The sequence below is a fragment of the Mesoplodon mirus genome, assembly GCF_964341445.2.
Source record: "Mesoplodon mirus genome assembly, chromosome: 11".
NCBI classification, from domain to species: Eukaryota; Metazoa; Chordata; class Mammalia; order Artiodactyla; family Ziphiidae; genus Mesoplodon; species Mesoplodon mirus.
The window spans coordinates 95,613,988-95,638,918 of NC_138987.1; the positions used below are offsets into that span (position 1 = coordinate 95,613,988).

The following is a 24,931-nucleotide window of genomic DNA, read 5'->3' on the forward strand; positions in this document are numbered from 1 at the left end:
TAAACAAACATAGCTTGTTTATTAGAATGCCACCAACAAAAAAAGACAGTGCTGCTTCTCAGAGTTTATATCATGAGCAAGACAACTGAAAATCATTTTCATGAAAAGAAGAAAAAAGTTACAAGTTTTACTAACAAGCATAATAGGTGATTTCTAGTATTATCCCAGATGACATGGGAAACCTAACACAGAAGGACAGGACAAGGGCAAGGAATAGAGGAAGCAATGGCCATACAGGTGGATGGCTTCCAGCATCACAGCAGCCAGACTGGTCCCTTACGCACCGTTCACGTGCTTTCCACAGTCTCAGCCAGAAGGGGCTGCTCCACAGATGCACACAGTAAGAGCAGAACATCATGGGACAGAGGCACTACCACACACATACACATACACACGCACACACACACACCACCCCCTCCCTCAAGACCTCGACCTGTCCTGCCTACCACACTCACCCACCTGCCTGGGGACCCACCGTCTCAAAGGCATCAGGGGACTGGGGCTCAATTTACACACGAGGAACATGGGATGTGGCCTTCCAGGTGAATGGAAAGGGTCTCACTCAGAAGGAAAAGCTCCACAAGTCACACCAGAGCATCTATTGTAGAGATGTCCAGTTTCCCTTGAGAGGGGAACTATAAAAATGCCCTTAAAATGTTTACAATGGGTAGGTTTTGAAACAACCTGTCATTGACCTCCAATATTCCGAAGCCACGTCTGTGCCTCCCCTGACCCTTAGTTCTTGACCACTGTCTGTTCTATGATCGACTTCATTGCATGAAATTGCACTGCATTACTAGGGCAGTTGTGGACCCAGTAGAAATCAGGATGGGATGTTATAGCCACTGGCAACTGGGAAGCAGTTATGGCATGTCAGCTTTCAGGAAAATGCCCAGGCCACAACCGTAACACAACATGGTGTTTTCAGTGATTCTATAACCAGACAATAAAAACACTCCAGGGCTGCAATCTCACAGTCATGCAGCAACTCCTAAGAGATGATGCCAATGGGCATATCCATCTTGTCTGGCTGGCTTCATGGCCACAGCCCTGATATCCTCATGTAAAGTTTGGGTGTTTCTACACTGGTGTGCAACCAACAACTAACAACAAGCTCATATTAGGCTCCCCATCGCCTTTCATTTTCTTTTTAATGAAAGGGCTCGAAATCCTCATGAACCTAGGTTTCTAAGAAAGAAAATGATTCCCCTCTCTGTCTGGAAGACATGAAGCAAAGGTAGAGAGAGCATCATTGGCCGCAACTGGACCACATTCTTACAGGGGGGATGCCCACACCCCCTAATCTGTAACTGGAGGAATGCTCTCACCCTGCAGAAGAAGTGGTACCCCCATGGGGGCTGTCACCTTGTCCTGAACTGAGGTATCTTCAGTTTGATCACGTAGAATGCATTTGATCACCTTCAAGAGATTTTTGTGTTATGCCCTGGTTTTCCTGTAAAGATTTGTAGAGGTATGCGACACTGTATTCCAACTCAGTCTTCCTGTACAAGTGAATGACATCACCAGTTTCTAAAAGGCAAAGTGTGCTTAACAACCCTCAGCTGACTGGTGTTGGTATCTTCAAGTAAGACCTGTCTAGATTTTTTATCTACTATAATTTTAGTCATCTCCAGAGACCAGTTTATTGCCAGGGAGTGAAAGGGCACGACCTCTTCTCTGCCCAGTGGTCCCCCCAGTTTCCACGGGAGGATAAGCGGCTGACCGTCCTTGGTGCCCAGGGATGCTGCTGTAGTGGCTGCTCCTTTTTCAGACTGTTCCGTTGGGATTCACATTTAACAGTACCCAGGAAACAGGTAAAGACGCCAGCCGCAAAGCAGAGGCTCTGCATCTCCAACAGCCCTCCTAGCCTGCAAGGTCACCAATGCATTCCTATAGGCCAGGCAGAGACGAACAGGTTGGTATCTCCTCCCTGACTATGATTTTAAAACATCTACTTTTCTCTTTTTTTTCCCCCATCTGTTAACATCAAGGAAAAAGACAAAACAAAAAAGCTGATAAAAAGTCAGAAGCATAACAGTAAACCTACACCGCCTAGGAGCACAAAGTATGCCAATGAAAGGTTAGTACTGAAGTTCATATCATATCCACAGTTTTAAAAGACAGGAGGGACTTCCCTGGTGGTCCAGTGGTTGGGACTCTGTGCTTCCACTGCAGGAGGCATGCGTTTGATCCCTGGTCATGGAACTAAGATCCCGCAAGCCACACAGCAATCAATCAATCAATGACAGGAAAGAGTCCCCTGTAAGGTAAAATGGTTCCCCTTTTTCCCCCTGACATTTAAAGTAGTAGGTTTGGCTACCCAATAACATATCTGTAGGAAAAAAGTTTATTCTCCAACAGTGTAAGATCAATAGGGCATTTGCAAACGTCCACATATACACTGTTGATTTTTCCTCTTAGAATATAAAAAAAAAATCAGATCTACTAATTCTCTATTTTCTTATTTCTCCAAAAGAACCAAATAATATATAAACATCCGATAATAAATAAATGCTAAACTAGCCTTTTTTTTTTTTTTTTTTGCGATATGCAGGCCTCTCACTGTTGCGGCCTTTCCCGTTGCGGAGCACAGGCTCCGGGCGCGCAGTCTCAGGGGCCATGGCTCATGGGCCCAGCCGCTCCGCGGCATGTGGGATCCTCCCGGACCGGGGCACGAACCAGTGTCCCCTGCATCGGCAGGCGGACTCTCAACCACTGCGCCACCAGGGAAGCCCTAAACTAGCCTTTTTGAAATAAAGAGAAATCTATAAAATTTAATTTTATATTAGAGATAGTTTTCCTGTGAAAACTTCTGGATAAGCACACCAATTTTTATGACTGTCATCTTCAAATACTCCAGGCAAGGCTAATTAAATGAGAATCATAAACAAGGTGATTTCTTGTGAGGCCCCCTTCCCAGTGGTAATTATTCTGGTAAAGAAAAAACAAAATCACAATCTACCATCTGATGATATTAAGGGCATCTCTTACTACTAGAAAAATTCTTTATTCCAGATAAGATATACCAAATGAACTTAGAATCAAAAGACTGAAAAAGAAAATATGTTGGAGGAAAGAATATATACATACTTAAATATAAAAACTAGAATTTACTCAACTTGGCAATAACTACAGCTGTACTTTCAATGACATCGTTCTGTCCTGGATGTGGATTAGGTTTGTACAGAAAAATAACAAATGTGCGAATAGGCACTCTTTCACTATTATTTCCTGTAACTGTTTTCTCCTGACAGCTTTCCCCCTGTACATAATGCCCAGGGATTCGTTCTTAAACCCTTCTTTCCTTTCTCTAGAAAAGTCATTCTCAGTCCAGTTTCAACTACTATCACTGACCTACTAAATATATTTTTCCAACCAAGAGTTCAACTGAATTTCAGATCTTGTTTCAATATGCCTAAACGGGCATATTCAATATGCCTTAACTAAATGCCACCCACTATTGCCTCGGTTAAGCAAGTAAAGTACTGCAGTACATATTTATTGAAAAAGATTCCACAAACCAGTGGACTTGCACAGTTCCAACCCACGTTGTTCAAGGGTCAACTCTGTGTGTGTGATAATATACATACATATGATAAATAAATATATACACACACACACATAATAAATGCCATAACAGAAGCATAATGTTTAAAGATGTTGAATGACATGTCTTATCAAACTCCAAATACTGGGCTATTTTAAAACTAAAAGTTGAATGAACACTATTTCAAATTAAACCTCGGGTATTAATAGTAACCATTTTACAGATTAAGAAATGAAGGTTAAGAGAGTTAAGAAATGCACCTAAAATAAATTTTTTTAACTAAGTAATACTAAGCGGCATAGCTTGTATTTCCAGAGATTTTCTAAATCCCAACAGTCTCCCTCCAAATCATACTACGTGCCTATGTTGACTTTAATTGTACCTTTTAACACCTACTTTGTTATGCTTAAGGTTTTAAACCAAGGATCTGTTTATCAAGGCTTTTCTCTCCATCTCAGTAAGTTCTAATGCTTCTCCGCCTCCCCAAAAAATCCAAAACACAACAAAACACAATCTGGGATACATTTGAAATTTTACCCTCTTTCCTTTCCTTGTCTTATCCAGTGTCTCTTTAGGAGGTGGATCTGAATTTCTGCTCGAAATGAGAATGAATGGGAGTAAGAGGCAGAGGGGCAAAAGCATTAAGAAGAAAGATGGGAGAAAGGTAGGAACACCCCATTGTGTGTGGGGGGGGTATACTTATTAAAGGGGTACAGAAAATGAATGATAAAATGAAAATCTCAGAGACAACCGAGTAATAGTGCTAAACCTGTTACCCCATCATCCACTAAAAGAATGTCCCTTAGAAACTTCGATAGTTCCTCCACAATCTCATCCTTTAGCTAAGATGCCACTTTAAAAATATCACTGTCTGGGTGCCATTTTCCTTAGCACATTAACTTGAAGTTAGACTGTATGGCTGTGAAAGCAGAAGCAGGTTAGGAATCAATCAAAGTTGACTTTACAGTGACAGAAATGGATGACAGTCCCCTACTTATTCTTGAAAGAGTATACCTCAAAAACAGAGCAAATATCTAATTTTCCAAACTTTACGTGACACATTCACTCATACTCTCTCCTTACAGCACTATCATAATACCTTTTCTTAAAAAAACTATATACAAGATTTTGCATGAAAAATGAGAGGATAACCATTTTCCTATACATACTCAATATGGTCCCTTGTACTCTTTTCTACTATATCTAAAGATATCGAAGGGAATTTGGATAAATTCACTTTTGAGTAATTATATGTACCAAATACTGTGTTAGACAGTTTACTTGTATCTTCTCACTGAATCCTCACAATCATCCCTGTGACACATTATTGCCCTCATTGGGCAGGTGAGGCTGCACTAGCAGAGAGGTCATTTGTCTAAATTAGAAACTGGTAGAAGAGCCCAGAGTCACTTCAAATTCCACACACTCTATGGCAGAGACTGCCACCTGCCTACCAATATCCACTTTCCACTTACTCCTCTGTAATAACAGATCTGATATTTACCTGAGCACAATGCCGTATGACTAAGAGACTGCATTTGTATTCCGTAGGCTTTCTTGCAACTAGATATGGTCGCAGAGTGCTGAGCCAAAGTACTGCACTCCAACTTCCAGGAAGCATGCTAAAGAGATGTACTCTTCCTTGGCCCTTCCTCCATTCTGCTACCTGGAATGTGGGTGTCATGGCTACACCTCCAACAACCATCTGGACAGAGGACAAGAGTCAACCCTAAGAAAAGCGCAGCTAAGTGTTAGAAGAACTCGAATCCCTGACAACTGCGCGGTGCTGTGGCCTTAGACTGCTTACTATCTCTTTTTCATGAGAAATAAACTTCCAACTCAATGATATTTGGGGATTCTTTATTATAACCAAAAAAGATAAACTACTAAGTACACAAAACTAAGCATTCAACTGCATAATACATTCAATTAATATTTGAGTGCCTACTACGCACTCTCCCTAAAGATACCCTGGTAAACAAAAGAGACAAACCCCCAGCCCCAACAGAACTAAAAATGATCTGATGTTAAAATGTCATGAATAAGAAAAAATGCTCAACATCACTAAGCACTAAGAAATGTAAATAAAAACACAAAACTACCTCACAGGATGGTTACAATAAAAAAAAGAAAGAAAAAAAAAACAGAAAATAACAAGTTTTGGGGAGTACGTGGAGAAACTGGAAGCCCTGCCAACTGCCGGTGGGAATGTTAAATGGTGCAGCTGCTGCCGAAAACAGTATGGCAGTTCCTCAAAAAATTAAAAATGGAATCACCATACAATCCAGCAATTCCACTTTTAGGTATATACCCAAAAGAACTGAAAGCTGAGTCACAAAGAGGTATCTGTACACACATGTTCAGAGCAGCATTATTCACAATAACTAAAAGGTGGACGCAACCCACGTGTACATTTGACAGATGAATAATAAGCAAAATGCATGTATCAGCATCTAATGACTTAAAAAGGCATTAGATGCTGATAGATGCTTACAACGTGAATGAACCTTGACGACATTATGCCCCACAACCTAAAGTACTCAAATTCACAGAAAGTAGAATGATGGTCATTAATGGCTGGGGCATTTAAAGATTAGGGAGTTATTGTTTTATGGGTATAGGGTTTCGGTTATGCAGGATGAAAGAGTCTGAAGATGCATATGGTGATGGCTGCACAATATGAATGTACTTAATACCACTAATCTGTTAAGATGGAAATTTTGTGTGTATTTTACAATAAAAAGAAAACTGGAAAAGGAAAAAAACTGTCACGAGCAAATTAACATGCAAATGTTTACACATTCCCAACTAAAGGGTCAAAAAAATATGTTACCTTTACTTAAATAACCTGTAGCTTTGTTACTAAAATTCCTAAAATAGTCTGTGGTATAAACAAAACCTAAGTTTTCTCTGGAATCCAAATAACATTTCTAATGATTTCACTTAACAGAGAAATGTTACATCAAAGTATCTCTGGAACGTGGCACAAAATTTAAAAAATGTTCCTGAGATGCAATGCACAGTACAGCTCAAAGTTCATCACATTTAACATGTTAAATGTCAGGCCTTCCTTCGAAATTTTCTTTCCGGACACTATGCTGTAAAAAGGGTTGGGAAGCTGTTAACATATTCAAGAAGGCTTTGCAGATATGGCTAACTACATCACATGTCAAAGGAATAAGCTAACAACTGAGAACTCCAAAGCGTCAGGGAAGAATTCCAAGCTTGCTGTATTTGGGCAAACCTGCATGAATTTTCAAGATGTAGTTTTCTGATAAAGCATCAAAGTCTGAAATACTGCCAAATACGGGACAGCAGAGCAGTAAGACAGAACCGGTCTGATCTTTTATAGCAAATCCATGCTCTATCTTGGAGACCTTATTTCTTTTTCTTTTTTTTTTTTTGCGGTATGCGGGCCTCTCACTGTTGCGGCTTCTCCCGTTGCGGAGCACAGGCTCCAGACGCGCAGGCTCAGCGGCCATGGCCCACGGGCCCAGCCGCTCCGCGGCACGTGGGATCCTCCCGGACCGGGGCACGAACCCGTGTCCCCTGCATCAGCAGGCGGACTCTCAACCACTGCGCCACCAGGGAAGCCCGGAGACCTTATTTCTATATTTCTAAGAACATGAAGCTAAGAGCTAGTATTAGAAGTGGTTAAAAGAGAGAGAGATGGAGAGAGGGAAACAAAAAGGGGACCGTTAAGGAACTGAACAGAGCAAACACATTTAAGAGGTAGGTTTGGATTATTTTTTTGATCACAACTTGGTGGTGTGTTGCCACTTTTGAAAGAAAGGTAGTAAAAAAAAAAAAAAAAAAACTTGGCATATCAACATGTACACAAATTTGTTCTGCTAATTCATCAATTCACAATCCAGTAGACTCCTCCAGACATTGCCGGGAGAAGTGATTGACAGGGGAAAGGACCAAACAGTAAAGTTTCCAAGTAATGAAAGACAATTTACCCAACATCTGTACCTAATCTGCCCCCTGCCCCCGCCCTCCATTCAACCTCTCTTGAAACAAGAGGACCAATGAAATTAGACAGTAAACTCTATGAGGACAGAATCCCCATCTGTTGTATTCTTTACTATTATCCCCAGTGGGCAGCATAGAACCTCAAAAGGACATGGTTAAGGGTTAGGAGTTACTTTAAAGGACTGTGTTATGCTGAATTACAAAGGGGTATCAAAAAACCAGAGCTATTTTCAAAATCAAACACCAGGCAAATTGTACAACATAATATCTAAACGTAGCTGTTTAAAATTTAAAATTTTATTTTTTCAGTTTCGCATAAAAAACAAACAACCCAAAGCTACTGCTACTTTCTATCATCACTATACAACCTTTGTTAACAATTAAAGTGAGGCCTGGGGTTGGGGCAGTAAGGAGAGGGAAAAAGACATAAGCAGATGGGTTCCGTGCAGACCAGGCTCTCAGGGAGTAGATCTGGCTAGCCCTGTGACTTTTGTCCTCCAAGCCAATTTTGAAAGGGAAAAAACATTGGAAAAGAAAACACGGAAAATGACACCATGGCATCAGTTACCATGAAGCCAGAAAATCAGTCCTTTTCTGCAAACCAAACATTTACACAGATACATATGGCACATAAATGTAAAATATATTATGTACAGATATTTTTGGAGGTACTACATTATTTCTTCACAACACTTAATATGACAAGCAGGAAAATTCCCAAGTAATGCAGGACAATTTACCCAACACCTGTACCTAACCTCCCGATTCAACCTCTCTTGAAACAACTGCACATGCCAGTACAGCTAACATCTAAACATACTACTTTCTTCATTGTTCTTATCACTATCTACCTACCCCTCAATAGCGTAACGAGAACAATTCTAAAGGCTCTTTTCTCAAATGCTTATGGCTTAATCCCACTTGCAGAGAATATTCTTTGTAAACTAATCAGCCATGAAATCTCCTACAAATCCACCCCCAAAAAACAGTTGTCAGCAAGCAACATACAAGAACTCACCCTCCTTACTTTATGTTTGGTTTTCTCACTCTTCATGGCCTGTTTGTGGGTACAGGAGTTCTTCCTCCACCCATTTTCTGTGTTTAGGTCTCTATGCCTGCTCCCCAGAAGAAGACGATAAAAGCTATGTCCCAACGTGTGGAACAACTCACTCTACTGTGTCCCATTCCCCTAATCTGTTCCAGGGTTCACGGTGCTCAGTCTTTTAGCTCATTGGGAGGGGAGAGGATTTGAGAGACTGATCCATCTAGTGACTTACCCCAGTAGCAAACCCCATGGGAATACCAACTGGGGAAAGAAAGAATTGGGAGATAATGTAAAAGGTATGTTTCATCCTGTGCCCCAACAAAGTAACGCATGAAGTTTGGTTGGTGTTTAGAGAAAAAAAAGAATGTTCATTTTAGAACTTTCTTTACAGTATGGCTAAGAAGTGGTAGAAGATATACAAGATATTGCTGGTATTTCCCTCTGGTGAGGAAGAGGGGACTGAATGAGAAGGGAAAAGAAAAAAAAAGGATAATTTCTTCTTGTCACTCTCCCCTGCACCCCCAGATGCTATCATCTTCAATAGGAAACATGAAAAAAAAAATTTAAAGCTATCCAACTAGAAACTAAGATAAGTGGAATTGTAGCTCATAGCCAAAAGTCTGAAGGTTAGATATACAGCTCCTTACCCCCTACAGGGGGAAAGGCAGGAAGAGAAAAGTGGCTCTTCACTGAGGAGAGGGCTGAATGTGACTCAATTTGCGGTTCCCCTTCTTGGCTCTGTTTTCAGAATCCCACAGACTGCCTCCCTGCCTGACAAGCAGACTCCAGCACCTGGCGGGGGTAAGAGAAGACAAGAGAGAAAACAAGGGAGACAGAGAAAGAGAAAAAACATCAACAGCCATGTTGCCAAACTAACAACTAAGTCTATGACGTGAACGAAGGAAACGAATACCTAACCAAGGTAGACTGGAATAAACAAAAGATTACGTCAAAACAAAATAGGCCTCCTCCCCTTTGACACACTAACTAAATCCAGTAACCATTATAAAAGAAATCGAACTATATTATGACTCTATTAGAGCTTTTCATTCCAGAAGTTATGGTGACTCTCCATGACGAAAATTTCAGAGAGTGTTTTATTTCAAGTGAATATGTTAAAGTATTTGGACAGTCAATTGTTTAAGAAATCCTTTTTTTTCTTTTTAAAAAGACCTTAGAACTATCCGATGCTCTGAAATGAGATCTAAAATAAATAACATTTACATTTTAATGGTTACAGTTAAAAATTAAATCATCCATAAATAATCAAAATATCAAGCCCACAAAAGGAAAACCTTCCATATTAGGCTGCCCATGCAGTTTCCATACAGACTTTAAATTTAACCCAACTCCACAAAGATGTGGGAACAATTCCTGTAATTAATGAGAAAACGGCACAAGCAAAGAATTTACATCGAGGTTACATTCAACACGGTTACTATAATAATCCCACTCACAGAAGAGAATTAACGCCCCATCTCTATCCGTAAACACAAATGGGAGAAAATACAGGGGATGACAAATCTGCTATCAGCGATAAGGAAAAATTAGTAAGGCAAATCTGAAGTAATTATCCCCTAACTACTTTGGATTTATGGCGGTGGGGGGGGGATCTGCATCACGGTCAAATGCTGTTAAAAAAAATCAAACGAGACAAGCAATTACTGTCACCCATCTTATTCAGAGGGCTTTCAAAAGAAAAAGAGGAATGGCTGTCACTCTTCTAAAAATGTACACGTAAGGAGGAAAGCGTGGAATTAAAACAGAATAATTGAGGGACCAGTACCAGCCCCTCCCGCCTCGGTCACACACCACAGGAATCTGTCTGATGGCAGCAATGGAGGCAGAGATCATCACGCTGCCGAGCACAGGTTAGCGCCACGCGTGTGTGGCTCCGACGCGCATCCCCAGGGTCACCACACCCCCTCGCCGAGGAGAGACCACACTGCTCCCCGCCCGAGGCCGCCGCCTCCCTCCAGCCTCCCGCACCCACCGGCATCCTCAGCCCCTCCCGGCGCAGACGCCCAGGCCGGGGTCCGCCGAGCGCCCCGCCGCCCCCGGCTCTGAGGCGACCACCGGCCTCCCCAAGCCCTGGGCCCCAGCCGCGCACGGCCCCGTCCTCTCCCGGGCCCGGCCCCTCTCGTCAGGAGCCCGTTCTGCCCAACTCGGCCGCCGCGGGCGGCGGGGGTCGGGCGCGCCTCCGCCTCTCGCCACGACCCCCGGGGAGGGAACGCGAAGGGTCCCGCTCACCTGGCTGGGGCGACTCCTCCCTGGCTCTCGGCCGGCGGCGCCCGGCTGGGGCCTCCGAGGGCTGCGCGGGCGGGCGGCCGGGCGGGCAGTAAGTCCGAGGAGAGGAGGGGGAGGGGGTCGGGAGGCCGGGAGCCGCCTCCTTTCTCCGCCGCCGCCGCCACGGCTCCCACAGCCTGGCCCGGCGCCCTCGCCCACTCGCCCCCTTTCTCACAGCCGCGCGGTCGGTCTGGCTCTCCCTCACCCCACACACACACTCACACTCACCCCCCCCACACACACACCCCCACACGCACACCCGACTGCCCCTCACTCCCTCACACTCCCTCACACTCCCTCACTCGCCTGGCGTGCGCGCGCGCGACCCCGCTCTCACACAGCGCGCGCGACGCCGGCGGAGACCGCCCCGCACTCCCCCAGACCTAGGCGAAGCGCGCCGTCCGCCCGCGTGCCCAGGACCCGTGCGCGCCGAGAACCCGTGAGCGCCCCGGCCCCGGCCCCGGCCCCGCCCTCCAGGCGCGGCGGCGCGGCGGCGCGGCGAGCCGCCGGCCGAGCGAGGGGCAGGGCCAGCCAGCCGGCCAAGCCTGGCCAAGCGGATCTGACACCTGCGTCAGGACCCGACCCCCAGGCGTCCCGTCTTCACACGCAACCCTCGCGGCCTCTGGGGTCGAGGAGAGGCGATGGGGCGCGCGTGCGCGCCGGGAGGAAAAGGGGAGCGCGAGAGCGCTTCGAGGACGCGCTTTCCCCACCCGCCGCCAAACCGTCCTCACTGAGAAAGGGAAACGGGTGGAGGGGCGAGGTTTGTTCCCAACTCGAAACCGCGTGGTGAATCCCTTCCTTTGTACACCCTCCCCGCCCTCACCGTCCCTCCTCCAGCCCCATTCACCCACACTCTGAACCCTGATGCGAGCCCACCGAGTCTCCCAGCCGCAGTGTGCGGAGTGCGTGTCCGCGCCTCCACCCCTCCCGCCCGTCCCCGCCCACCTCCCGCACCGCCCTGAGGACCGCCTCCCCCTCGAGTCCCCTCAAACCGCGGTCTTCCCTCCGGAGGCAAAGGTTTGGGGGACAAAGACCGTAAACACCCATAAAGTCCTTGTCCCTGTACAGAGTAAGGACAATGCCTCTGTATATAGTGAGGCCAATTTTTAAACATCATGTATTCGCCAGGCTTTAGGCAGGTTTTAAGATACAGGCGGGGCACCGTGGTATAGCCAGCTCTGCCGCTTAGAAACCAGTGTAAACCTTGTTACTTGTTAATTAACCTAGTTATTTAACTTCCTCTGATCCTTTGTTATGAAAAGAGTATATTCCAAGGTTGCTGTGTGAATGAAATGTGATAATAGACTTACAAGCATTTTGTAAATTTCCAAACTGTGTAAAATGAATGTTTTACACTTTTTTTCATTTACACTTTAGTGTGTTTCTTTGCAGTATGGCTGAGAAGGGGTAGATTTTTTAAGATGTTGCTGGTAATTTCCCTCTAGTGAGGAAGGTCGAAAAACTCCATAAAGGAGGGTAAGAATATGAATAGGTCGGAAACAACCTAAATATCCATCCACAAATGAACGGGTAAAGATGTGGTATGTATATACAATGGAATATTACTCAGCCATAAAGAAGAATGAAATGATGCTTTTGTAGCAACATGGATGGCCCTAGAGATTATCCATACTAAGTAAAGTTAAGCCAGACAGAGAAAGACAAATACCAAGTGATGTCGTATGTGGAATCTAAAATACGACACAAATGAACTAACTTATCTACAGAAAAGAAACAGACTCACAGACAGAGAACAGAGTTCAGGGAGGGGGGTTGGGGGAGGGATGGAGTGGGAGTTTGAGATTAGCAGGTGCATTGTATATAATAGAATATCCAAACAACAAGGTCCTACTGTATTGCACAAGGAACTGTATTCAATATCCTGTGATAAGCCATACTTTATATGGAAGATTCATTTCCAAATAACCTTAGTCATTTATTACACCAGATAGCCCACATGTGAGAGAGTATGTCCTAACACGTTTGCCTTCTTGCAGATCACAACCCCTTCTCAGTCCCCTCAGCCAACAAATTCTTTTCAGCATTCCTTTCCCAATCTTTAGGGTCTGCTTTGTTTTTTTGTTTTTTGTTTTGCTGATTTACCTCAGGGGGACTTGAGAGTACCGTGACTGAGAAATGTAGTTAGGGTGTTAACTAAGTGTTTACTGCACGTTTTGACACAGGGTAACCTAGGATGGTGAACTATTTTCACGAAAGATACATTTAGAGGTACAAAAGTGTTATATGATATACTACCTTCAGAAGAAAGGGGGGAAAAGTCTACAGAACTAAAATGTTGCTATTTACTCCACTCTGATATTATCTCCTGGAACATGAAGTACTTCCCTTCAATCTAAAGAGGAAAAGAAGAGAATCATTTTGTGATCAAAGAAAGCTTGATCACAGAGATAGGAACACAATGAGAATCTGACACCAAATACATAGGGAAATTGGCACAGAGAAAAGGTCGCGGGCATGCCCAGCAGAGGATCCCCATTCACAGTAACCATGCACTGCCCAAGAAAACCAGGTTGTATAGGTGAAACTGTGGATAGGGGGTATGAGACTATTAACTAACAGGCCACTTGTCTCTTTAAAAAATGCTGTTATTGGGCTTCCCTGGTGGCACAGTGGTTGAGAGTCCACCTGCCAATGTTGCCGATGCAGGGGACGCAGGTTCATGCCCCGGTCCGGGATGATCCCACATGCCATGGAGCAGCTGGGCCCGTGAGCCATGGCCGCTGAGCCTGCGCGTCCGGAGCCTGTGCTCCGCAACGGGAGAGGCCACAACAGTGAGAGGCCCGCGTACCGCAAAAAAAAAAAAGAAAAAAGAAAACAAATGCTGTCATTCAATATACTGTCACTATGTGCCAGACACATCCTAAGAAATTCATAACACACACAACAACTTTGCTTTTCACTTAATCTAGTCAGGGAAATAAAACCCATAAGTATATTTTTAAAAACAAAACCAATGATATGTCACTCTATAAGATAATCTTTACATGAATAATGATTAAATTGATACTTCCTATTTTTGTGTGAAGTAATGAGGGAGCAGAAATTGTTTTTAGCATTTCCGGAAAGGCTCAGTTTCTTAGATTCAACCATAATCTTTGTGTTTTCATGGTAGTTATGTCTGGTCAGGTATGGACTCACGTCTCCTTTTGGTGGCCATGTAACTTATCTTGGTTTAATCATGCGCCACTCATTTTTAACCCATAAATTGATACTCTTCAGGAGGGGGTGGGTTGAATCCCTTGAGAAGACATATTATAAGTAACCTCACATCTCTGGAGTCAGATAAATCTGATTTATCTGATTTGAAATCCCAGCTTTATTTGCTGGTGTCATGGGATTGTTGCCTCTATGAGCCTCAGTTTTCTCATCAACAAAATGAAGATTAACTATTTCAATGAACTATAAGGATTAATGAGGTAACTTAAATATAATGCACTACATATGAAGCGTGCAATAAATATTAGCTATTATTACACAAGACTGATGTTCACCCAAGCTGAAGGGACTGAGGATTAGACAAGAGGTGCTGGAATTATCCATGTATCGCCTTATTGAAATGTTCTTGGTGGACAATATGAAGATAGTGGGAGAGGCACATAAAACAGAGGATTTGATGAAAACAAAATCTCCCCCAACAAAGTTGCCCAGGTTCTCTGATTCAACTTGAGTTGCATTGGTGTATATCTATATCAGCCAGAAAGCATAACTCACCTATTATCTAGACTGCGGGTCAAGCAAAAACTTTAAGTACCCCATAGACACCATCTGGTGCAAATCTTTCTCTCCTGGGGTTAAAAACAAACAAACAAGCTGGGGTTTGATCAAAACTAAGGCCTAAAGTAGTGAAGAGGAAAACTGTAAACAGGAATGAATCCAGAATTATTCTCAGTACCTAAAATAGTGTACATCACTGGGTATCTAATGTGATTCATGTGGGTGGAGAAAAGGTAGTGGGTGTCCTATATCAGAACGTACACTAGCAAATAAGAACAGTAGCAGCAGCTGCAGGGGATATAGCTCTCCCTGTGCTTCCTCTCCCAGAGCCAGCCGGCTAGAACCAGCCGGCTAGAACCAGCCTGGCGGCAACAGTCTTCAGTTAGAATAGCTAAACCCTGATCTAGCCTTTCTCCACCCACATCCCTCCTCCTTTCCCTCCACTCCATTTGTGCACAGTAAGCTGAGCACCTCTCTAACTATGCTAAGAAAATACAGATGCCAGACACAAAGGAGGGTGGGATGGGGAAAGGGAGGAAAGACCGTTCAGATTGGCTGCATCAGAGAAAGAAAAAGTGTAAAGGAAAAAAATGACTTAGAAAGAGAGGTGATGTAGGTTTTTCCCCCTAGAAAAAGAGGTGATGTAGGTTTTTCCCCTTCCTTTAATTGCATCTGGCTACTATTTCTTTTTCTGTATTACACAGGAATAAACCAGGATGTTTAAAATGCAGATTCCTTGGCCTTCACCCCGACCTTCTGAATGAGCCCGGGTATCTGCATTTTTTTGAGCCAAACAAAAAACGTATGGAATCAGCCAATAGTCTGCAAATTTAACAAGCTTACCAAGTTGAATCTTAGATACATGACAGCTTGAGAATCGTGTCTTAAAGAGATAACCATTTGTAAAATGTTCTCAATTTAAAGCACTCAGCATTTATAAACTCGATGTAAGCCTCAAGCAACCTTGAAATGTTGAGTAAATATTGTTAGTCTCTTCTGACAGAAGGGAAAATCAAGGCAATGAGATAAAATCATTGGTGGCAATTCCGAGTCTCCTGATTCCCTATCCACTGGAGTATCATAAAAGTATCTCAGTCTGGGAAGAATAGAAGAAGAGAGGATGGACTAAGCAAAGGTGGAAAGGCAGCAGCATGCTCTCTTTTAAAGAACAGAGGAAGCCTCAAATAATAGGGGAAAAAAAGAAAACAAGAACCCTCCACTAGGTGCAGGGAGACACCGGATTGAATTTGTTGACATTTCAACCATAGAAATGATGGTATCGAACCACGCATGGGCTGTAGGATCTGCCACACACCTCTGTCACCAGCAGCACCTTGAATGATTAACAAACATTTACAGATTGAATGGATGAATGAATGAATGCGTTCTGGGATCATCCTAATGATCTGCCACAACCATGATTGTCCTGGTCCAGTTTGCTATCTTCTGCACATCGAAAAAGTTAGACTAGGGAGTTCTGTTCATTAATCTAAGTTCATGCAGTTATCCTTGATGCAAAGAAACAGAACAATTTATATCTGTTGTGTCCAAATCCTTATCTACCCTATTTCTACATTTTGTTTTTAAATCATTTTTGCTCTCTTGGGTTACAAAGCCATTTTGATCATCAAGCTAGATTTGTTTAATCTTCCTTGCTCTTCTATTTAACCCTTCGTCCATCGACTCCACCTGACTCCCCCAAACTAACTGTTTCCTTGATTTTTTGGTCTCTCTCTCTCTCAGTGCCTTTCAGTTTGGGATTCATCCTAGGAGCATGAGGAGACAGTGAAGAGAAAGAAAAAAATGAGTGACACAGTGGAATGACTAGGCAAATCTCTCGAAATATACAAGTTCCAAACCTTCTGGCTACTTTCCCAAAACTTTTCTGGACAACTAGGGCAGACAATGGAGACCAAGATAGAGGACCTATTAACACTGGCTTGCTTAGTAAATAAATGGTGAATGAGGAAATTGCCACAGAAATATTTGAAACACATATAGTTCTATATCTGTCCCCAGTCTCATAATAAACCTAATATGTCTTAGAACATGTTTAATCCTCCTAATAACCCTACTGCGCTTGAGTTATCTCCTTTTTACAAATGAGCAAACTGAGGAACAGAGACGTTGAGTAACTTTTTCAACCTCACACAGCTAGCAAGTGCCAAAACCGTGATTTGGATCCAAGCATCAAAGTACATACTCTTAACCAACTCTTTATAATCCCTCAAAGGCTACACAATTGATTTTGTTGGCAGTTTCTTCCCACTACTTAGTATGTAAAGTTTTATTTGGATATTGATGCCTGCTATTTTGGCTTATGTCTCTAACATCATATACAAACATTTGATAAATAATGGTTATATATATATATATATATATATATATATGGAATATATATATATTTGGAATTTGTCACAAAGGATCTCATAGTCCATTCCTCAACCATACATATAAAGAGTCAACCAAAAAATTATTACTAATGTTATTCTCCAAATACATATAGATTCCATTTTAATCAACAAAGTACAAATCCACTTAAGTCATAGATGGATTTGCTAAAGTCGTAGAAGCTTTTTATCATTAAGCGTTTTCTCCAACTTCCGTTACTAAAAATAAAAACTACTATTTTTGTGGGGAACTGAAATGTTTGGCGGCTCAAAAAGGGACCCACTGATATGTTGGGGCAAAAAGGGTTTAGCAGAAAGTCAGGGTTTAAAAGACAAACCAGGGTTTAGTGCCTGACCGAGAGGGCAAAAGTAGGTCAGTGTCCCTGGCAGTCACAGCTGGTAGAGAGTGATGTCACCCAAGTAGTGGGGTGGGGGGTAGGGGAGGTGGGATTTAAGGTGGGGAAGTGGAGAGACCCTTTGCAGGGGGGACTGTGGGGATGGGAGGGGAGGAATTTACAGAGGCAGACTTCAGGCAGCCTTTTATAGGCTAATGGCAGAAACAGCTGAAGCACCGCTTCCTCCGCCCTCTTCCCTCTTCCCAGGCTGCTTTCTCCCAGGCCTCATTCCCTACCTCATATCAACATCAGACCCCTCTGCTGGAGACAAAGACACCAGAGAAGGGAATGAGGAAAAAGACAAGGCCTGAAAAGGAATAATTTCCATAAAGGAGAGAGTGGTGAGGAGAGAAGTGAAGTGAATTTTAATCAAAACCAGGAAAACATGATGAAAGAAGAAAATAAAAGGAGAGGGGCAGATGAAAACAATAGTGGAAAGGGAGGAAAAGATGGCTGAATGAACCAAAAAACATATTAGCGCATGGAGCAAAATTAGTATACTGGAAATACAATTATAATAACTTCCAAGGTTTTAAAAATGAAGCAAGCAAAGAGCTGAGGAAGACACCATAATGGTTGCAGTTTGAAACCCTCTAAAATATGTAGTGTGTTTGCAACAAAGCGAAACTGGGATGGTCCCAACTAGGACTTCCCTCCCCAGTCCACATCCAAGTTCAAAGTTATGCTGCCTCTGTGTTTATTGGTCAGTCGAGATCTAGAAGTTCTCGTGACTAATTTAAATATCTCATTGCAGGTGTAGGTAGTGCCTGTTAAATTGTTAATAATCATAGTAGCAACAATAACCACCTTTGGAATGTGGAAACTGTATTTCAACACCCCTGCTTTTGAAATGTCATGCACTTCACGTACTGTTTTAATCACTTAAACATTTTAAAGAATTAAAATTCAATTAATCTCTGATCAAAACTGAATGTCTTTCCATTATGTCCAATAGCGCTCCTGTCTAACAATAGCAACCAAAAATCCTTTCTCATTTAAGAGCTACTAATGTTCCTTTCTGGATAACTGTTAAGTTTTAAAATATCCCCTGGTGTAACCAAAATATACGTGTAATAAATATGCCACGATGAACTGCGTCTAGAAAGAAATAAGGGAGAAAAGCTAAGAAATATTTCACCAAGGCACCAGAAGATGTAGGGATATATATATGTATGTATAGTGCCTGCATCTGGAAGAATGTTGCTTTTCTTTTTCTTCCTTTCAAATTTCTTCCTTTTCTAAGGAAGGAATTTTTATTGCTTATTTTCTGTTTTCTCATTCATTTCCCCTTTCTCCAAGTCTTTTTTTTTTCTCTCGTTGCAACAGCTTCTCTATTTCCATCTCAAGTTGCCCCCATATTTCCTTCTGACTTTGTGGTGTCTTAGCTTAGTCGGCCAGACTTCCACTAAACTCTCAGAGTTGGCATCAGAACAGCGCATTTGGCAAAAAGTCAGTCACACATACCACACAACCACAAACAAGCACTCTGACTGCAAAATCCTTTCAACAATACATTCCTGTTTCTTGCAGTCAGCGGTTCATAGACCCACGATCTGAAATAAGCAACGAATACATTCACATACAGTCTGCATGCACATGGCCTCTGCAGTCAGCTCACAAAGACACAACATCTGCAGAAAGGTCTTGCAGGCAGCATATACAGGCAGCCCATTCTCCGCCCCTTTCCTAGCTCTTCCTGACTGGCTCTTTCTCCCAGCTGCCTCCTCCCCTCACGCTGCCTGGCAAGGTCTCCCCTCCTTTTCCGGCAGTTCTCAGTGCAGTGCCATCCATCACTCTCCCAACAGATCCTCGGGCAAAGCAATTGTTTCTTGAAGCTCTCTTTTCCCCTGACTGGGAATTTGGTCTTGCAAAAGGACTGTCAGAACAGAACCTCCTTCTGGAACACGATACCGTGGCCTGGTCCCTAGTGCGCTAACTTGTTTCTACAGATTTTAATTTTGTCATGGAAGGCTTCAGGAGAAGGAAAAACAGGAGAAAGAAAACAGAAAGAAAGAAAAGGAAAGGAAAGAGAAAGTCCCGGGAGACATTTCAACGAAGACGACTTGAACAAAAGCAGAGAAACAGATTTAGGACGGGAAAGCAGTGGAGAGACAAAACGGAGGTGTGAAAGTAAACGGAGAAACTAAGAAAAAAGATAAAAGTATGAAAGATTTGGTATAACAGTTTATTGAGCTTTTTGTTACCCACTACATTACCAAGGTGACTGTAGAAGTAGGACAGAAGATTCTTATAAAAAGGTCAATAGGTGAATCAGAGATAAAGAGAATAATCTCCTGATGAAACTGCATCATTTGAAATTTCTGAAAAAAGACAAAACAGACAACAATCACAAATATCTGCCACAAGGAAAATTTAAACTGCTATTTTGAAGGATTTAGTGACACTTGGAAAGAAAGCACATTTGAATTTTAGTTAAAACAACAGATGATGTCTCAATTTTTTTTTTTTTTTTTTTGCGGTACGCGGGCCTCTCACTGTCGTGGCCTCTCCCGTTGCTCCGGACGCACAGGCTCAGCGGCCACGGCTCACGGGCCCAGCCACTCCGCGGCACGTGGGATCCTCCCGGACCGGGGCACGAACCTGTGTCCCCTGCATCGGCAGGCGGACTCCCAACCACTGCGCCACCAGGGAATCCCCAATTTTTGAGATATGCTTATACTAAAAATGTGAAATTCAAATTTATTTGACCATCCCACATTTTATCTGGCAATTATATTCTCAGAGGATTCTGACTCACGCTCAAGTTTGAGAAATACTGGTAAGAAGTAAGAAGGCCTACCTTTAGTAAGAACACCTGGAGGTGTTTGCAGATTCTTATCCCTACCCCACAATCATACCAAACTGAAATCCCTAAGAAGCTGAAGAATCTTCATTGTGATGATATACATTGGTTTATTTTGATGCACTGAAGTTTGATAATCACTGATTTCCTCACAATTCTTTCATGGAACCCTCCCTAAATCTTAATAAATGTTGTTCAGTTAATTAAACCAGGGGGCCATTAGACTGAATGGCCACTAAATAGGCTTTAAGCTACATCCATAATTTTAATCCACCCATCAATAATTTCCTTGTTTCTCCCTTTTCCCTATGAAAGTCTCTCCCCAGCTCCCATCGGTGGAAAGCTGCCCAGTTAGAACTGATTTTAGTTCACATAAACTCTTACTTAAAGTTTTAATATGCCTCTTTTCAACTGTTCTGTTGTCAGAAGAAGGACCCAAAGGAGCCCCCCAGGGACCCCTCCCAGGAGAAATGAGGAACCAGGTGGACGTATCCATGTAGCCCCTTTAACTCACTGCTTCTCTGTGTCTGCTTCTCTGTGTCCAAGTCCCTCTTGGATCCTCGTGTTATGAGCTGTCAGACTTTATCTGAGTTTTTCCAGACTGGGTCCGGAAACCAGCCAGAGTCCAACTTAAAAACCGGACTGGGTCGGGGATTGGACTGGGTCTGACCTAAACTGGACTAGGTCCAGTGTGAGGCTTCAGGTGAGTAAAATTTTAAGACTGAACAAGTCTATTAATCTCACCACAGACAATCTTGAATTACAGTGGACACAGTGGGGAACTTTTAACCTAGATCCAGTCAAGAGGTGCCCTAGAGCACAAGGGCACTTCTCTCACTATAAAAAGTAGAAAGAAAATTACTTTTCCTCCTCTACAGTTTCTAGTTACCAGAATACGAGCTGCTGGGTGGATTTCCCTGGTGGCGCAGTGGTTAAGAATCTGCCTGCCAATGCAGGGGACATGGGTTCGAGCTCTGGTCTGGGAAGATCCCACATGCCACGGAGCAACTAAGCCTGTGTGCCACAACTACTGAAGCCCGTGCACCTAGAGCCCATGCTCCACAACAAGAGAAGCCACTGCAATGAGAATACTGCGCACCGCAACAAAGAGCAGCCCCTGCTCGCCGCAACTAGAGAAAGCCCGCGCACAGCAACGAAGACCCAATGTAGCCAAAAATAAATAAATATATTTTTAAAAAAAGACCCACTGGGACACCCTGCAGACCGGATCTCAGGGAAACTGGCAGAAGTGCACCAAGGGTAAGAGTTCTTAAAAAGTCAATGCTCCCAGATCTCTGTCTGTGGCACCTGGTCAAGAGAGGAAGGTAAAGTTTCAGTTGTCCCTTCCTTACCAAGTTCAGGGTTTGAAGTTGATTTGGGGGTACCCACTTGTTATCCTTCGCTTCTCTCCTAGAGGCAGCGATTGCCTTCTTGTCTCAACTTGTGTCTTGAGGACATGGCTTGGCTCTCTGCCTGCCTGGGGCACTCAGGTTGTTGGTTCTTATGTGCATATGCGGGAACCTCAGTCCTCAGGTTGGGGGCACAAAAATACAGCCGGACAGAAACGTGGGCTGTATTCAATTTGTGGCTAGGATTCTACTGATTGTTGCTAGCTCTCTCTTTGGGCTATTTTTGGAAGTGGCTCCGGATTTTGGGAAGGTAGTATCTTTTGCACCCTCTTTGGAGACACCTCTTGCATCCATGGGATTGGTCAAAACTACCAGGCATTTACTGTTTGTCCCAGCTGAAACCCGACAAGATATTGGGGGGGTGTGGGGGAGGGAGGATATATATTTTTAAAAATAGGCCTGTGGTCAGAAGTTGGCCTCATTGGAAGCTGATTTCAAAACCTTTTTTTAGGCGTTCTCTCCTAAGCTAAAATGAAACTATGTATCCAGAGGGAAAGAAAAACATTCTGAGGTCATTGTGGAAGCATTTACGAAAATATTCCAAAGACACAGGGCTCTAAATCTAGAACATGGGAATCTTTCCCTCTTAGTTGGAAATCTCCCTAATATGAAGAAACTCATTGAAGATAATGTATTTGGGTGGGTGGGTCAGCCTCTTGATCTCCTTCAGGTTGCAACACTATTCTTTGTGGAATTAAAAACAACTGTACTTTGTACTTGCCTTATAACTTGAGTCCTTACAAGAACAGAAGTGCAGCTCTAAAAGCAATTTAATGCCCAGAGTAAAACTAAGGTTGACTTTGTGGAGTCAATAAAGCCCCTTGGGAAAAACTGGCCTGCTACCCTGTTTGCAGGATTCCTGCAGCCTTTCCAGGTGAATAAGGAGGTCACTTCCTGGAAGGCCTTTAACTCTGGCAATCACCTCTGAATCTATCACTAAGGCCATAGTTGCACAACAAGAGTCCCTAGACTTTCTTGCTAGGATGGTTTTAGATAATAGAATTGCTTAACGTTACTTATCAGCTGAACAAGGAGAAATGTGTGCCATAGCAGAATGTCTCCTGTTGCAGCTGGATCAACGCAACTGGTATTTTACCAAATACAAGAGATTAATAAATAGCCACTTGGCTATTTATTAATAGCCAGGGGTTGATAACCCTTCAGGTACATTCTCTGATTTATTTGAGAACAACTGGGAGGTCCTGATTAAGGAATATACTTCACTCTTGGTATTACCCTCCTAATCATGGTTGTTTCCTTGGTGCACTGTGTTGTCCAAAGGCCTTAAATGCATATTCACAGCCATCAGCAGTACATCAGATGGTCTCGCTGTGCTTGCAGAACAGAAAAGAGATGAATAACAAAAACAAAAACAAATTTTGGGGGGCTATGCTGTATGGCTTGTGGGATCTTAGTTCCCCCACCGGGGATTGAACCCAGGCCCTCGGCGGTGAGAGCTTGGAGTCCTAACCACTACCCTGCCAGGGAATTCCCCCAAAACAAATTCTTCTATGAACCTGACATCATAATCAGTTTCACAAGGAGACAAGAGCAACTCAACTCTGATGGTGACAGAGTGCCGCTAATACCAAATTTTTGGTGAATCACGTACAAGATGATGGTCAAAAGAGAGAAATCATTAAGTTCATTAAGCAGGGGGCCATTAGACTGAGGTGGCTCTAATTCCAAGGTGGCCTATATAAGCAAACCAAAATCTAAGCCTGAAAATACCTCAGGGTTGCAATATTGAAACCTAAGGGTAGCCCAAGAGGCCTTAAGCTATAGCCAAGCCATAATTCTCTTGCTTTGCTTCTGCCTTTTCTCTACAAGTCTCACTCCAAGATCCTGTTGGTGGAATACACCTAACCACTTCCAGTTTGGCGCTACCAGGTTCACATCAATTTATCTTTTTAAATTTTTATTTATTTATTTACGGCTGTGTTGGATCTTCGTTTCTGTGCAAGGGCTTTCTCTAGTTGCGGCAGGTGGGGTCCACTCCTCATCGCGGTGCGCAGGCCTCTCACTATCGCGGCCTCTCTTGTTGCGGAGCACAGGGTCCAGACGTGCAGGCTTAGTAATTGTGGCTCACGGGGCTAGTTGCTCCGCGGCATGTGGGATCTTCCCAGACCAGGGCTCGAACCCGTGTCCCCTGCATTGGCAGGTGGGTTCTCAACCACTGCACCACCAGGGAAGCCCTCACATCAATTTTTGCTCAAACTCAGAATATTTAACATGCCTCAATTTATCTTTAATGTGTTGAACTCCGCTATTTTATGTATTTATATGTGCATGTCACACTGCATCACATTAACTTTTTAAAAGTCAGCGGGAAATGAAAGTACAATTTATCAAAATTTGTGGGGAGCAGCAAAAGCAGTGTGTAGAGGCAGATTTGTCACTGCATGCATGTACTAAACAAGAAACATGCAAGAAACTGGACATCCACACGCAAAAATTAAAAAAAGAACCTAGACACAGACCTTATGCCCTTCTCAAAAAAATTAGCTCAAAATGTGTCATAGACCTAATGTAAAATGAAAAGATATAAAATTTCTGAAAGATAACATAGATGACCTTGGGTATGGTGACAACTTTTTAAATACAAAGTCACTACGTCATTAATAAGCTGAACTTCATTAAAATTCCAAACTTCTGCTCAGCAAAACACCGTGTCAAGAGAATAAGAACACAAGCCACAGACTGGAAGAAAACATTTGCAAAATACATATCTGATAAAGACCAGTTATCCAAAATATACAAGCAACTCTTAAAACTCAACAATAAGAACATAAACAACCTGACTTTAAAATGGGCAAAAGACCTGAAACATACACCTCACCAACAAAAATATAAGGTGCCAAATAAACATATGAAAAAACGCTCCACATCTTATGTCATTAGAGAAATAAGAATTAAAAACAATGGGGTAGGGCTTCCCTGGTGGCACAGTGGTTGAGAGTCCACCTGCCGATGCAGGGGACACGGGTTTGTGCCCCGGTCCGGGAAGATCCCACATGCCGCGGAGCGGCTGTGCCCGTGAGCCATGGCCGCTGAGCCTGCGTGTCTGGAGCCTGTGCTCCACAGCGGGAGAGGCCACAACAGTGAGAGGCCCGCGTACCAAAAAAAAAAAAAAAAAAAAAGGAGATATCACTACAAGCCTATTAAAATGGCTAAAATCCAGAATCCTGATAACATGAAACAACAGTGAGGAAGTCTCATTCATTGCTGAGAGTCCAAAATGGTATGACCGCTTTGGAAGACAGTTTAGGGTTTCCTATAAAACTAAACATACCCTTACCATATGATCTATCAATCATGCTCCTTGGTATTTACCAAAAGGAAATAC

The 24,931-nt window shown here is 43.2% G+C and overlaps 1 protein-coding gene across 10 annotated transcripts in view; it reads right to left on the bottom strand.

Moving 5' to 3' along the window:
- Positions 1-20,712, bottom strand: part of RIMKLB (ribosomal modification protein rimK like family member B) — a 54,281-nt gene extending 33,569 nt beyond the window's left edge. For 7 of the 10 annotated variants that reach the window (XR_014295356.1, XR_014295357.1, XR_014295358.1 and 4 more), the window contains exon 1: positions 10,818-11,055. The gene's annotated coding sequence lies outside the window, so the exon portion shown is untranslated. Of the gene's footprint in view, positions 1-284; positions 305-10,817; positions 11,056-11,236; positions 11,259-20,690 lie in introns of those variants that run through there. The other 3 variants (XM_082636543.1, XM_082636544.1, XM_082636545.1) reach the window with 3 other exon arrangements.
- Positions 20,713-24,931: the final 4,219 nt, after the last annotated feature.